The sequence below is a fragment of the Chelonia mydas genome, chromosome 28 (assembly GCF_015237465.2).
Source record: "Chelonia mydas isolate rCheMyd1 chromosome 28, rCheMyd1.pri.v2, whole genome shotgun sequence".
Taxonomy (NCBI): Eukaryota; Metazoa; Chordata; order Testudines; family Cheloniidae; genus Chelonia; species Chelonia mydas.
The window spans coordinates 2,756,276-2,771,668 of NC_051268.2; the positions used below are offsets into that span (position 1 = coordinate 2,756,276).

A 15,393-nucleotide genomic window follows, 5' to 3' on the forward strand; every position below is an offset into this window, starting at 1 on the left:
GCCCTCAATTGTCTGATCTGAAGTCAAACGCCTTAGCTGTTAGGCCACGTGGTCACATGAACAAAGCCTCTCCAAGGACTTCTTTAGAAAAGGCAGACACTGTGTTTCTTGGGTCATCTACTGAGGGAGGCAGAGACACTCTGGGCACAAGAAGTCGAATTCCCAGCGAGAGGTGAGTCTTAGTTCTATGGAGCCAGGTGCAGGATTTGGCAGGGAGGCTTAAGCATGGGGGATTGGGGTGCAGCGGAAGGGCCAGCTGTCTAGGTGTGGAGATTCAGTCGCACTGGGGCACAGGAGGGAGGAGGAGGAATCCTGCTGATAGCAATGGCCATGGAGAAAGAGAGGAAGGGATTTTTTGGTTGCTCTTTTACCTGCCTGCTTGCTCTTGTGGAAGGGGGTAGCTGCACGCAACAAGCTGGGCTTTGGCTACACTTGCCCGTTATACCACAATAAAGCCTCCCAGGGCGCTCTACCTTACTCCCTGTCCACACTGGCAAGGCACGTAGAGCGCTCGGACTCCCTGGCTGGAGCGCTGCTGGTACTCCACCTCCTCGAGAGGATTTACAGCTGTTGCGCATTGGCGGAGATGCTCCAGCTCCAGTGTAAATGGGGAGTAACGTTATTACGCACGGATTGACCTCCGGAAACTCCCCATAAGCCTTTTAACTGAAAGCTCCGTTTCGGGGGCTGCTTATCAAACAAACAACCACAGCTGCCGTTGGCTTTGAATGAGTGAGAGGCAGGCGGGGGGCTCCGTTGGAGTGCCGACAGCTACCGTTTGCTTGAAGAGAGAGGCGGGGGGTTGGGGTCCATTTCGGGGAGCCACTGCTTAGCTCGTCTGTGAGAAAAAAAGGAACAGCAGCCGTTTGCTTTCAGTGGGTGAGAGAGAGGCGGGGGGGGGAGGGGGTCTGTACTTACAAGACAGCTCACTGACACTCTCAGCCCCCCAAAACCCCACTCTCTCTCCCCCCACGTGCCCTGTCACACTCCACCCCACCCACTGGCGGATTAATGATTTTGCTGCCGTAGGCCCAGAAATAATTGCCACCCCCCAGCTCGCCTCTGCCTCCTCCCCTGAGCGTGCCACCGGGTCCTGCTTCTCCCCGCTCCCGGCCAGGGCTTGTGCGTGAAACAGCGCGAAGGGGGGGAAGGGGGCGAACGCGGCGCGCTCAGGAGAGGAGGCGGGGCTGGGGTGGGGATTTGGACCAATAGGGACAGGGAGGGGGAATGGGGGTAGGGAAGGGGTGAAGTTGGGGCGGAGGGCATGAACCGGCACCGGGGGAAGCAGCCTCTGGCTGTTATTATAAATTTGCCGCCCCTGCAAATTTGCCACCCAGGCCTAGGCCTTGTTGGCCTAGGTGTTAATACGCCGCTGACCCCAGCCCCCCACATTTGAAAAGCACGTTGCAGCCACTTGAATGCTGGGATAGCTGCCCATAATGCACTGCTCCCAATGCAGCCGCAAATGCTGCAGATATGGCCAGGACAGTGCACTGGTGGCTGTCAGTGTGGACAGACTGCAGCGCTTTCCCTACTCAGCTGTACAAAGGTGGGTTTAACTCACAGCGCTCTACATCTGTAAGTGTAGCTTTGCATTCCTGGTTTTGTGTCTCCATAGCGTGGTCATTTGGTGTCAGTCCTTTGAGATAAACCATTTTTTTTTCATAGAAACAATATTTTCCTCATACAGACATAGGAGTAGATTAATCTACAAAGGGAAGGTGATTCCGAGGCAGTTCTGCAGGGGAGAAGGGAACATTTTCAGCATTACTAAATGATTGTGTTGTACCTTACACACACACAGAGTGACAATAAACTTAATTAATTGAGGACACACTTCACAGGAATGAATAAACACCTTTATGTTCAAGGAGTTAGGTACATTTAAATAATATTAAAAATATGTTCGGGGCAATGCATGAAAACCTCACTGCACTGAACAACCCACTTGATATAGTTAATGTACTCCATGATAGTTAAAGAAGTTAAGAAAGATGTGCTTATAAATTAATGTGCTGTGCCTTTTACACTCGCACAAGACAGAAGAAACTGAATTATTTGAGCTACCAACATTTCCACTTTCTCATGGCATTTTAGTTCTGAAGGTTGTTTTAATTTTTTTATTTTCTTGGAACCAGAAATGAGGACAGAGAACACTGGAGTCAGTAAAAAGAAAAGGAGGACTTGTGGCACCTTAGAGACTAACAAATTTATTTTTTACGAAAGCTTATGCTCAAATAAATTTGTTAGTCTAAGGTGCCACAAGTCCTCCTTTTTGCGAATACAGACTAACACGGCTGCTACTCTGAAACTGGAGTCAGTGGAATTACAGCAGTAAGGCATTAGCCTCATTATGTGTCACTAACCAAAGGCTTTGTTAACAGAGCGTGAATGTTACTGAATGGTATGTCTAGCCCTGCAGTTAGTTAGATGCAGAAACAACCGGCTCTATGGTTGGTAAATTTACACAGACTCTGCTGCTGACCATGACATAGAAGCACAATTCCTTTCAACAGCTGCTATTTCAATGCCTCTGGAAGTTACAGAAAACAACGATCTGTGTTAAAGGAAAGTTGCCATATCTTAGAGCCCCAATTTCTACTGTGTGTGTACAGGAAGGTTGGAATGTGTAACAGGTTATTTGGTAAAGTTAAACTATTTTATGTTTGTAACAGGGTCCTGCCCACCTCCAGCAGAGTTTTCAGTCACATACTATGGCAATTTACCAAATGTCATACAAACTAGTCCATTCCTCCCAGTATTCAATCTCTGGCCGGAATGTTAGAATAGGCAGAGAACTGGGGAAGTATCACAATAGGAATAAATTAAAAGCTGGGATTAATCCAAAGATGGGATGCAGACAGAGCCTGTTCTACAGCTGGTGAAGTGACAGGGACACACTCTCACTAGAAATAACAAAATAAATTGGTTAGTCTCTAAGGTGCCACAAGTCCTCCTCGTTCTTTTTGCGGGTACAGACTAACACGGCTGCTACTCTGAAAACCCCTGCTCGTGCTGGTTCTGAAATAACAGCAGAAGCAGGTCAAAGAGAATGAGCTCATGTGGGAGCTCTGGGCAGCTGCCCTGTCAGTGCATCACTCCCCTGGCAGGTATGTCACAAAACACCTCACTTTTCCTCTGGAAGAGAAACCTTTCCCCCCACTGCCACCACTTCATTATACTATCCAGGGGGCTGTTTGTCCTGCAGGACTTTGATCTCTCTGGGTGGTCCATGGTGATTCATAAAAGAGCCATTAGGGGAGCAGGAGTCGTCCCAATGGAAATCTCATCACCTCTTTCTCAGTGCCACCTTCTAACCCTGGCTGTAGGGGCTTAGGAGTTGGCTTTAACCTGGCTCTCTCCTGTCTTGATTTTAGGTGGGATCTTAACCACTGTCTGGATCTTGGCAGCTTAGACCTTCTGAGGACTTTTCTTCGACTTTTTGGTCCCTGCTGCAGAAACTACCTTAAAATGACTATTCCTGGACATGGGATGGTGGCATTTCCAGGGATCCGGGCAGCTCTGACCAGCTTCTTGGTGGCTAATTAACTGCTCAAAGCCACTGGCTTCTTCTCATGCCTTGTCCTGGGGGTCCCGATGTTACCTGAATGTGAAGGAGCCAAGATGCTGGTGACCTTTCCCTCACCAAGGTGTCTTTGCTCATCAGACTCCTGAACCCCAACTGGGTGTGGTTCTTGTTCTTCTGCACAGCATAGCCCCTAGAGAACAGGGATCTGAAAATAGGCATTCATATTACACTTTTGTTGAATTGATGAAAACATAACCTAGACAAAAAAAAAAGGAGTACTTGTGGCACCTTAGAGACTAACCAATTTATTTGAGCATGAGCTTTCGTGAGCTACAGCTCAGTTCATCCGATGAAGTCTCCTTAGTCTCTAAGGTGCCACAAGTACTCCTTTTCTTTTTGTGAATACAGACTAACACGGCTGTTACTCTATAACCTAGACACTTAGCAGACTGGAACTGATTTCAGCTGATGGACAGGTTTACTATGGTTTTATGCATTTACACAGGAAAATTTTGAGTGTTTAAATTCTTTTCAAGCATCCCCATTCAGTGGAACTTATGAACATACTGGAAATATTTTCCTTTAAGAGACAGGCTTCTAAGGTAGTACTTGGATTTGAACCAAGGACCACTTGAATGACATTCCAACAGTCTACCACTGAGCTATGCCCCCATGATGTTATGTTGCAGGCAGTCATCTTAAGGACCTTGAAGGACAGACCGTGCTTCAGAGACCTCCTGTTCCATTCCCAGACCATGGGTGGTTTTGAAAATGGGGTTTGATTAAACTTCATATATGCGGGTAAACACCACAGGTTGTATACCTACAGACGTGGCTTCTCCCACTGACACAGATACTATCTCTTGGGGAGGCTGATTAACTACAGGGATTGGGCAGCTCTTTCCCATTTATAGAATATCAGGGTTGGAAGGGACCTCAGGAGGTCATCTAGTCCAACCCCCTGCTCAAAGCAGGACCAATCCCCAACTAAATCATCCCAGCCAGGGCTTTGTCAAGCCTGACCTTAAAAACTCCTAAGGAAGGAGATTCCATCTCCTCCCGAGGTGATTCCATGGGATTACAGCATCTTCGTTAACACACTACAGCAGCATTGGTGCAGCTGTGCTCCTGCAGCACTCTGAATGTCGACTTGCTCAGAGTAAGACCAAAGTCCAGACTGGCTCCATTTGGCACCGTGGGTGATAAGACACCACACAGACTGCTGTGTAGTTCTGTAAGTGTGTCCATGGCTGAACAGCAAGAATTCCTGCCCATTTCCCTTCTGGCTGCAGCATGATTAGAGTGCTTGTGGTTAACGATGTTGTTGTAGATTGTCTATTCCCTGCCATAAGAATTCGCCAGTCCCTTTTCCCAACATATCGCCAGCACCTCTTTGATTGCAGTAGCAGGTTTTCTTTGGGACACTGAGATTTTTTGGGCAGTTGGTGGCTCCTTTCTTTCCTCACCCTGGAGTAAACTCAGATTTTTATTGCATCCTCAGTAAACTCAGATTTTTATTCCATCCATCCATCATCAGATACATGGAATAACAACAGCAGCATGAAAAAAGAGGAGAGCCAGTATCTCACTGTCAGGGGTGAAGGTGGCCACGTCCCCTGTGTCTGACAATTGCCATTGCAGGAGGCAAGATTTCAAAGGAATTGAATGCCCTGGCTCAGACGAGAGGGACAGAAGAATTTTGCTGCTCACAGATCTATGCAAAGGAAATTGTGTCTGTGTGAAAATGAGGAGGTAAATGAAACACCCACATGGTGGCGCCTAAGCCATAAGGGCAGGGCTGGATTACCCAATAAGCAGACTAAGCACATGCTTAGGGCACCAGCAAAGTAGGGGACACCAAAAAAAAAAAAAAAGAGATTAAAAAAAATTGATATTTGATATTTCAAAAAAAAGTATCGAACTAGTCATCATGGGAAAAATCAGAACTTTGTTAGACTTCCTTACACTCCACTACTCACTCTTCCCCCGTTTTTCTGTTCTCTTTTTATTACTTATCACCACCTAAACCGGGGGGGGGGCGTCCTACTAACGTAGATCAAAATAATGCGAGGAAATCAGGTCCTTTCATGTATTGCAATAAATTTATATTTATTATTCTGAGTTATATGTAAACTACTCTTGCGAGAGCTGGCGTCGCCCAGACAGACCAGCCCCAATTTGGCATAGAAAGGAGAAAGAGAATAAAGGAGTACAGAGGTATAAGTATGGGACCTACAGCACCATGATTTTTGAGTGCTTTTTCACTATCTATCTGCTGGTCAGATAAGTGACAGCCTCCCAAGGCTTCTGCAGCTAAGAGGGTCCCTAAGCCTTGTCCCTTATTCGTCTTTCCGCGGAATTGAGTGACCGATCCTGGCTTGGCACCGCTGGAATCGAGAGATGCAAGGAGGGTAAGAAGCACCCACACCTGATCTCCTATCTTTAGTGTACACATATTTTGAAATAGAGCTCTATACTTTGTTTTCTTTCTTTGGGATTGTGGCTTCAGTTTTGTAACTTGTTTGTGTGTGTAACATCTCTACATTTAAATAAGTAGGCACTAGCAATTTTGTAACCACATGATTAGAATCTAGTTTAATAAATTTTGGTAACCATTGTGCAAGTACTTGATTCGTTTTTTTCTTTCATATATATTATATATATACACATAAAAAAGTGTACGTTATGTAATTTATTTTTTTTAAGGTCAGATAACTGAGATAAGGGGCAGGATGAAACGTAACCAACTGAGTGGAGCACAGAAACATAAACTGGCGGAAGAAAAGAAACAAAAAAACTAGTGAAATTTTCCAAAATCTTCCAAAGCTGACATCATTTTTCAAAGCAAATCTATCAGAAGCAACATCTTCTCTCAGTAGCACAGACATCATTCCAAAACCTGTAGCTGTTTCAGAGACTGACCCTTCTTCTATTGGTAAAACAAACACCATTCCAGAACATGTGGATGTGTCAGAGACTGTAACAAATTAAAGGGGAGTATGAATACTGGCATCATGTCATGCAGCGTGTTATAGGTGTTATTCAAACATTAGTTGAATGTGGTCTGCCTTTCCCACACATTTGGATCATTGCAGAATGGAAATTTCTTGGGATTGTTGGACTTGTGGCTCAGTTTGACCCATTTTTAGCAGGCCATATCTCAAAATATGGGAATGCTGGTGAAGGTAACCCTCATACTTATCCAAGACAACATGTTATGAACTCATTGGTCGAATGAGTGACAAAGTTTGTTCAGCTATTGTAGATGAAATAAGTACTGCTGGGTACTTCAGGTTATCTGTCGACTCTACACCTGATCTTTCACATATTGATCAATTGAGTATTGTACTAAGATATGTGTCTCCCACAGATGGAAAACCAGTTGAACTATTTATAACATTCCTCAATTCGAAAAGCCACACTGGTGAAGACATGGCAAATCAAGTACTGCAGTATCTGTGCCAAGTTTGCAAAATAGATTTCTCAAAGTGCAGAGGTCAAGCTTATGACAACGCTGCCAACATGTCAGGGTGTTATCAAGGAATGCAGAAGAAGCTTTTAGAACAGAACAAATATGCCATATTCATGCCATGTGCTACACACCCTCTCAATCTTGTTGATTGTTGTCCGGTGGCAGTAAGTTTTTTCTCAACAGTCCAGTTACTTTATACATTTTTCTCTGCCTCAACACGCCGATGGGCAGTTCTTAAAACATATTTGGGCAATGATCGTGTGTTGAAATCTCTTTCTAATACTCGCTGGGAGGCACATGCAGTGGCAACAAGTACAATTCTGTAGTCCTACTCCATTAGAAAGTATAGCTGAAGACCAATCACAAAAGGGAGAAACTATACGAGAGGCAGAAAACATTGCAAACAAGATGCAAGAACTAGAGTTTGTATGCATGTTGATCATGTGGAATGAAATTTTACAACACTTTTACCACACAAGTCAAGCTCTCCAAGAAAAGCAATGGGATTTGAAAACATGTGCAGACCTCTGTCAATCATTAGCAGACCACTTACACACTTTGAGGAACGATTTCGAAAGATTTGAAGACATAGCAAAAGATATCTTGCCTGATACTAACTACAAAGAAGCCCAGTCCTGCAAGCGAATCAGGAAAAAACAAGCAAATGATAGCACCGCTACAGACTAGGGACCGTATGGCTCGGCAGCAGTTCTGCAGAAAAGGACCTAGGGGTTACAGTGGACAAGAAGCTGGAGATGAGTCAACAGTGCGCCCTTGTTGCCAAGAAGGCCAATGGCATTTTGGATATGTATGTAGGGGCACTGCCAGCAGATCGAGGGACATGATCGTTCCCCTCTATTTGACATTGGTGAGGCCTCATTTGGAGTACTGTGTCCAGTTTTGGGCCCCACACTACAAGAAGGATGTGGAAAAATTGGAGAGAGTCCAGCGGAGAGGCAACAAAAATGATTAGGGGACTGGAACACATGACTTATGAGGAGAGGCTGAGGAACTGGGATTGTTTAGTCTGCAGAAGAGAAGAATGAGGGGGGATTTGATAGCTGCTTTCAACTACCTGAAATGGGGGGTCTAAAGAGGATGGATCTAGACTGTTCTCAGTGGTAGCAGATGACAGAACAAGGAGTAATGGTCTCAAGTTGCAGTGGGGGAGGTTTAGGTTGGAAATTAGGAAAAACTTTTTCACTAGGAGGGTGGTGAAACACTGGAATGCGTTACCTGGGGAAGTGGTGGAATCTCCTTCCTTAGAAGTTTTTAAGGTTAGGCTTGACAAAGCCCTGGCTGGGATGATTTAGTTGGGGATTGGTCCTGCTTTGAGCAGGGGGTTGGACTAGGTGACCTCCTGAGGTCCCTTCCAGCCCTGATATTCTATGATTCTATGATTCAGTGCAAGGCAGAAACAGCATTGAATCCTAGAGACAAATTTCACGTATCTACTTACTATGCTATAATTGATACACTTGAAGCTCATATGAAGAGGAGAGGTGAAGTGTACAAAGAAGTATCAAGTAGATTTTCTTTTCTAAACGATATGGACTTATCTGATGAGCAATATTCACAAAGTTCCTAAAAGCTACTTGACTCATACCCTGTTGACTTGAACGTGAATCTCTGTGGAGAAGTACGGCAGTTCCATTGTTATATGTGCGCAAAGTTTAATGAAACAGGAAAAATGAAATCCAGTCACATTGATCGTCATGACACAATACTGAAAGACGGAATACGATGTGTATTTCCAAATGTAGAGATCGCATGACGTATTTTTCTAGCATTGATGATGACTAACTGCTCAACAGAACACTCTTTTTCTCAGCTGAAAAGAATAAAAAACCCTCAGAGAACAACAATGTGTCAGGACAGACTTGATTCATTTTCCCTATTGGGTATGGAAGTGGACATGCTTCGTCGAGTCAGCTTCGATGAGCTTATCCAGAATTTTGCAATCAGAAAATCTAGAAAGAAACTATTTTAATTTCAGCATACATGTAAGTTTTGTGTCATTTCAAAAAATAAAATTGTATTTTACGGTATAGTATTGTTTTTATTTTGAATTACACATGGGGGGCACAATAATCTTTTCAGTGCTTAGGGCCTCTAAAGGTCTTAATCTGGCCCTGCACCCACCAATTCTTCCCTGTGGCTGCTCCAGCCCTGGAGCACCCACGGAGTCGGCGCCTGTGCCTTTGGACCCTGGGAACCCCCTCCCCCCAAAAGGCAGAATAGGAAGTAGCCTAGGGGAGCCGAATAAAGCTCAGCTGTATTGCTGACTGATGGCTGGCCAGCATGTTGTGGCCGGATTTCCCCATTGACCCAGTGGTGGAATACTCCCCATGTTAGGGCCCTGGGCTGGGACGTGGTGCAGTCGGGTGGCCCCACATCCCCCTTCCCCTGTGTGAGGATGTGACGCAGCAGGGGGGGGGAGTGTTGGCCTGGGAATGTGCCCTGGGGATGGGAGACCTGAGAGCCTGTCACCTGAGCCAGGAGGGGGAGGTAACTCCTCTGCCCAGGAATGTGAACGGATGCTGCAGGAGAGAGCCTGCTGCGGGGGTTTAGTTTCAGTTTGGGGCTGGGTGGAGGAACGCAGGGAACCCCAGGGCTGGGGTCTAAGCTCCCTGCTCCCCCAGAAGGACTTGACTGAGGGGACCTGGGTGTACCCAGAAGCTCTGTTTTGGACTGTGTTCCTGTTGTCCAATAAACCTTCTGTTTTACTGGCTGGCTGAGAGTCTCAGTGAATCCCAGGAAGAGAGGTGCAGGGCCTGGACTCCCCCACACTCCGTGACACCCTGTCATCCTGCCCCTGGGGTGGCAACCTCCTCAGCATAGGCCAAGAAACCTGTGTTTGTTGGCAGTCCACCAGAGCCAGGTCCCCCATCTGTTTGCTGCTCGGACCTGTTTGAGTGTCTGGGCGTATAGACTCATTACTGGTCTGTCCTGAATACGGGCCAGAACCTCCTAAGTGTTTGGTGCCCCACGCTGTCAGAGGGCCAGGGCCCCGTAGACTCAGTACTGTGCTACCCCCCAGAGTGGCAGAGACCCCAGTGCTAATTCCCCCGTGAACTGTGCCCTTCCAGAGGACTTGTAGCAAGGGGGCATGGCCTCCCTCCCCGACGGATGGAGGGACAGCTGCAAACACCTTACAGCGTACCATGGATTGATAGAGAGGCAATCAAATCTTTTCTGTCTTCTTATCTATCCCTTTCCTGATGATTCCCAGCATCCTGTTATCTTCCTAGCAACCTGACCTGTCTTCCCAGGTCCATCTCCCCAGGGTCTTGGAAGCATCAGATTCTCTGCAGCATCTTTGTGAGCAAGAAATTCTGTTACAGGAACCCCCCTGAGCTGCTGGGGGTTCCCCCCCCCCACTCTACCATGTTGACCCAAATAGACAAGCCTTCACACAGAGAGGACAAGACAGTTATTCTTTCACAGCTGGTAGTGTGGCCGAGCGGTCTAAGGCGCTGGATTAAGGTTCCAGTCTCTTTGGAGGCGTGGGTTCGAATCCCACCACTGCCAACTCTTTAGTCACTCTGAACCTGCATGAATGCAGCATGTAGCTTTAGTCCTGATTTTGAGGGCTTCCTTGATCCTTTAAACCCAGACCCTCCTCATCAATTCTCTTGCCCTCTCCTCCACCTCCCAACCCCCCTTTAGTTTAAAAACAACAGTCAGCGCCTTTCACATCACTAGCAAAGTCCAGCACTGGAGTTCACGATGTAGATAGCTGGTCTGGAAGGGGAGTAAGATTTTTTTTTGGTGGGGGGGAAACAGGAAGGAAATAGACAGCGAGAGATGGAGAGAAAAGTTCATTTCAGTTACTGACACTACAGTCATTCACCCTCACTGATTGTCTGTGCTCCTTGCTGTGTGAGATTTATTATGCAAAATCGACCAGTATGTGTCTGGTTTGGTTTAAGTGAGTTCAGCCCATTCCTGCTCCAGCACTGACCTCAGCTCATCCATTTCAGGCACCCGCGTGGTTCCATTTCTCTTCATTCCTGTGTTTTCCCAAGACATTTCTCCACTGGGCATTTATTTTTGCTGAAAAGGCCCTGCTTGCTGCTGCCGTGGGGAGTTTAGACCTGGGGGTGTCGTAGAACTGATCAATGACATTGTTTTTAATTGATCACTTTATTAATATAACTTCATAAGCAAATTTTTATGAATGAAACGACATTCATTTATAAAACCAGGTACCCCAATAACTGGTTAATTGAGTTTCACTTGCAATCCAATTGCTGCTTAAATCGCTGAAACTTGCACTGTTTCAACACTGTAACTTCTGCTCACTGTTTGTCATTTATTATACTTGTGTAAGCAGTGTCAGGATGAGCTCCACCCTGACATCTGGTGGTGAGGTGTGGCAAGTTGTGGAAAAAAACTTCAGGGGCCGATCTCATTTGCATAGGCACACCCACCCCGCCTAGACTGAGGCCATAGCTGCCCTAATGGTCACTTTGGCTGCTGTGGGATCCCCAGTGTCTCTGTTATTGGGGCAGGAAGAATAAATTGTTATTACCCTGATTATGGGAACTGTGCTTGGAACTGTACTTGGCCTTTTGTTATGAGGGAGGGACTCACCATCAACTAAGTAGCACTTGCTAGGCAAGGGTCATGGGTTCCAAAACTGTGTGAATGGAGAGAGACTTGAGACAGGTATTAGTGCCTGGTGGTGTGGGCCCCTTTGTGAGGGCCTGAAGCACCAATTGCACCTCTGTCTCTCTCCACTGTGGAATGTCAGAGCTAATTTTGGGTCTATTAAGAGTCTTGCTACAGGTACTGCGCTGCATTCACTTTGGCCTTATGGTGCATCAGCACTAAGGCTCCCACTACTATGAGCTGAAATCACTGAGCACTGTGTCAAGTAGTGGGGAGCCGGAAGATCTAGAGTGCAGTGGTGCTGTTCGTGGCTAGGCTGGCAGAGTGTTCGTGAGACGGTGAGGTGAGCTGTGCAGAGCGGAGCCGGTCGTGGTGGGGCGGAGCCGTTCGTGAGACAGCGGCATGTTCGTGAGATGGCGAGCTGAGCAGAGCTGTTTGTGAGATGGCGAGCTGTGCGGAGTGGAGCCGTTCGTGAGACAGCGGTGTGTTCGTGAGACGGCGAGCTGAGCAGAGCTGTTCGTGAGACGGCGAGCTGTGCAGAGCGGAGCCGGTCGTGGTGGAGCGGAGCCGTTCGTGAGACAGCGGCGTGTTTGTGAGACGGTGAGCAGAGCTGTTCGTGAGACGGCGAGCTGTGCAGAGTGGAGCCATTCGTGAGACAGCGAGCTGTGCAGAGCAGAGCCGGTCGTGGTGGAGCGGAGCCGTTCGTGAGACAGCGGTGTGTTCGTGAGACGGCGAGCTGAGCAGAGCTGTTCGTGAGACGGCGAGCTATGCAGAGCGGAGCCGGTCGTGGTGGAGCGGAGCCGTTCGTGAGACAGCGTAGCAGAGCAGAGCCCTGTGGGGCAGTCAGCTTCAGGACACGTAAGGTGCCCCTTACCCCTTTCCCTCACACACAGGCACATTTTAGCCAGACTGGGGAGTAACACTATGCAGATGAACTTTTGAACTCTGGGGCTGGACTTTTTGGACTTTGGGTGATTTGTGGATTGCTGGACTCAAGAGACGTTTGGGTGCTGGGACTCAAGAACCCGAGGGAAAGGGGCATGCCCCAATTTGCTTGGGGTGGGTTTTTTTTGCTCATGGGTTGTGTTATGAATCCTGTTGGTGGTGTTTCCCCAACATAATGCCACATTGTTTCTCTCTGTTATTAAAGGGCTTTTTGTTACACTCAGACTATGTGCTTGCGAGAGGGGAAGTATTGCCTCTTGGAGGCGCCCAGCGGGGGTGGTATATATTTGTCCCAGGTCACTGGGTGGGGGCTCGAGCCGGTTTGCATTGTGTTATTGGAATGGATCCCCTAGATATTGAACCCGGCCCTTGTTGCTGCCAACTCTGATGGGCAGAAGGGTTACACTTGTCTATATTGGAACTTCTGTTCCCTGTTTGCCATTCCTTACACATGTCCATATTGTAACTCAAACTCCATTTTAACTGGTCCCAAACTCCATTTTAAAATGCTCACTCCACTTTGTAAAACCTTGCTGCAACCTTCATTTTTGCAAAACCCTGCTGTAATCTGATTAGTGTAGTTTTGATGTGGGAATGAGGTATGTATGGATGATGGAATCAACCTCCAGCCCCAGCCTGTCCTGATGAAATAAAGTGTAAACACCAATGGCTGAAGATGCAGACAACAGCCCTGACAAAGTAAGAAGAGTCCACCCTAAAAAGAAAAGAACAAAAGTACAATTGAAGAAACAACAAGGCCAGGTGCTAGGCTGAAAGTCATGTCTACAACTGATGAGTGATCAGTCACACCGAACCCAGAGGCAGCGTGACACAGCAGGACCTATAGACTCTGGATTCAAACTCAACCCTACAAAAAGGATGGGTGAGAGGGAAGACTTTGGAGGGTAACATTCTGCTGCCAACATGGAAGGGCATCGGTGCATGTCCAACAGAGACCCAGTTCTTCATTGTGCCTGGCTTTCCTGGCCAGTTGGCCGCCACAAACTACGAACCCAAGCCACGAACTCAAGCTACATTCAGGACTGGTAACTATCTAGCAGCTGCAAAACATTTGATGTGTGTGTGTGTGTGTGTGTATACATAGGTACTAGATATTAGTTGTTGGTCTTAAATCAAATTGTGTTATTATAATAAACATGACATCTTGTCTTGTCCCATGAAATGATCCTGTGTAGTTTTGTCTGCATAACAGTGTCCCCACCTCCTCTCTTCTTCTCACGGGTCCCTTTAAAAACATTGGTGCCTTTTAGATGTTTAAGAAATGCAGGCGTGAGCGGCACTCCCTGCTGCCAAGATTTTGCAGTAGCACGAATCTGCTTTGCCGCACATGAAATTGGCGTTGGAGACCCCCATGGTCCTACCCATGTTGACGCTGGTTGTGGGTGAAAGGCTGGGTTGAAAATTTGCTTTCTACAGTATCCGGCAGGTTGGGGAGCCAGGGCTGCCAAGGAGACAAGAGAATCCTGCGTGCTCTGGGCTGCTCTAATGAAAGGGCTGCAAGTTGAAATGCAGTGGCAGGAAATCTCCAGTTGGTGGGATCATTAATGTAAGAAGTGGTCACAGCATAACTCATACTGAGTCAGGCCCCAGTTAAACCTCAGTGGTTAGATAAATAGTGTGTGGGGTTAATTGTGCCAGAGTCAGGGGTTTGAGCCCCCTTTGGACTGTCATAATGGGACGTGCATTGTAGATGCTGATACATTTCCCCCAAAATACCAGGTTCTGTGGTGTAATGGGCAGGACTTTGAATCCAGTGATCTGAGTTCAAATCTCAGTAGAACCATGTCTTGAGTTGCTTTCATTCTACATCCCATTGTAAAGAAAAACTCAAAAGAGTCAGTGAGCTGGTTTTCCTTCCCTTCCCTTTTCCAAAAGTCATTGAAGATTCTTGCATGAGTGAGGGAGCAGCATGGACGACACCAGCGCTAAGACTGGGCAGAGATTCCTAATTAACATCCCCATTTCCATACTGCTCTAAAATCCACGTGCACACTCAGATTGGCTTGAAAGTGGCTCTACCAGTTCGGCCACTGTTAAGGCTGGGGTTGCTACCGCACTGAGGCCACTGGGGGCCACAGTCAAGGAGTTACTGGGCTATGTTCTGGAACTACTCCATATGAAGCCAGTCAGGATTCTGGGGGAGCCTCCTCTCTCTGAGCAGACTGTCGCCAGCGCAAGAACCTTATACAGCTTTGACCTTCCTGGGTCTGACCTCGGAGCATTCAGCATCTTCTTTCTCTGCGTGCGCTTCCCGCAATGAGTCTGCCCGGGCAGGGTTCCTGGGGAAGCCAGTGGGCCCTTCCCCCCAACTCTGCAGTTAGCAGTGATTCTTAACTAGCATAAAATGGAAGATTATTAGTCAATAGGAACACAGCATAGAACAGAACTTGTTAGCATAGAAATCAGTGACTTTCAGCCAAGTCCATCTAGGGGGAATCCCGGGCCAGATGCTCTGGACTCCCCCCTCCAGTTCCCCAACCAGACTGTCCAGCTTCCCAAGACCCGACCTCCAACATGCCCAAAGCTCCTCCTCCTGGTCTTTGTCTCACTTCCCAGGCAAAGTGTCACCTGGTTGTCACTTGGTTGCATCCCCTTCCTGGGTCTCAGGTTACAAAGGGCCAGGCCATAGCATCCACGCAGGCAGCTGGAGAAGCCTCGCCTGCATCCGAAGGTCTCACTCAAAGTCACACACCATTATTCCCACCACCTACGCATTGGTGCAGCACACAGGGAAACTGAGGCACACACAGTATTCCTGCAAAACAGTAAAACTCACATAGGCTCAACTGTAAGACTCACATAGGCTCACATA

The 15,393-nt window shown here is 47.2% G+C and overlaps 1 non-coding gene across 1 annotated transcript; it reads left to right on the plus strand.

Moving 5' to 3' along the window:
• The first annotated feature begins 10,450 nt into the window (after positions 1-10,450).
• TRNAL-AAG lies at positions 10,451-10,532 on the plus strand. The gene has a single exon. It is a non-coding gene; the product is annotated as a tRNA-Leu (tRNA).
• The last annotated feature ends 4,861 nt before the right edge of the window (positions 10,533-15,393 follow it).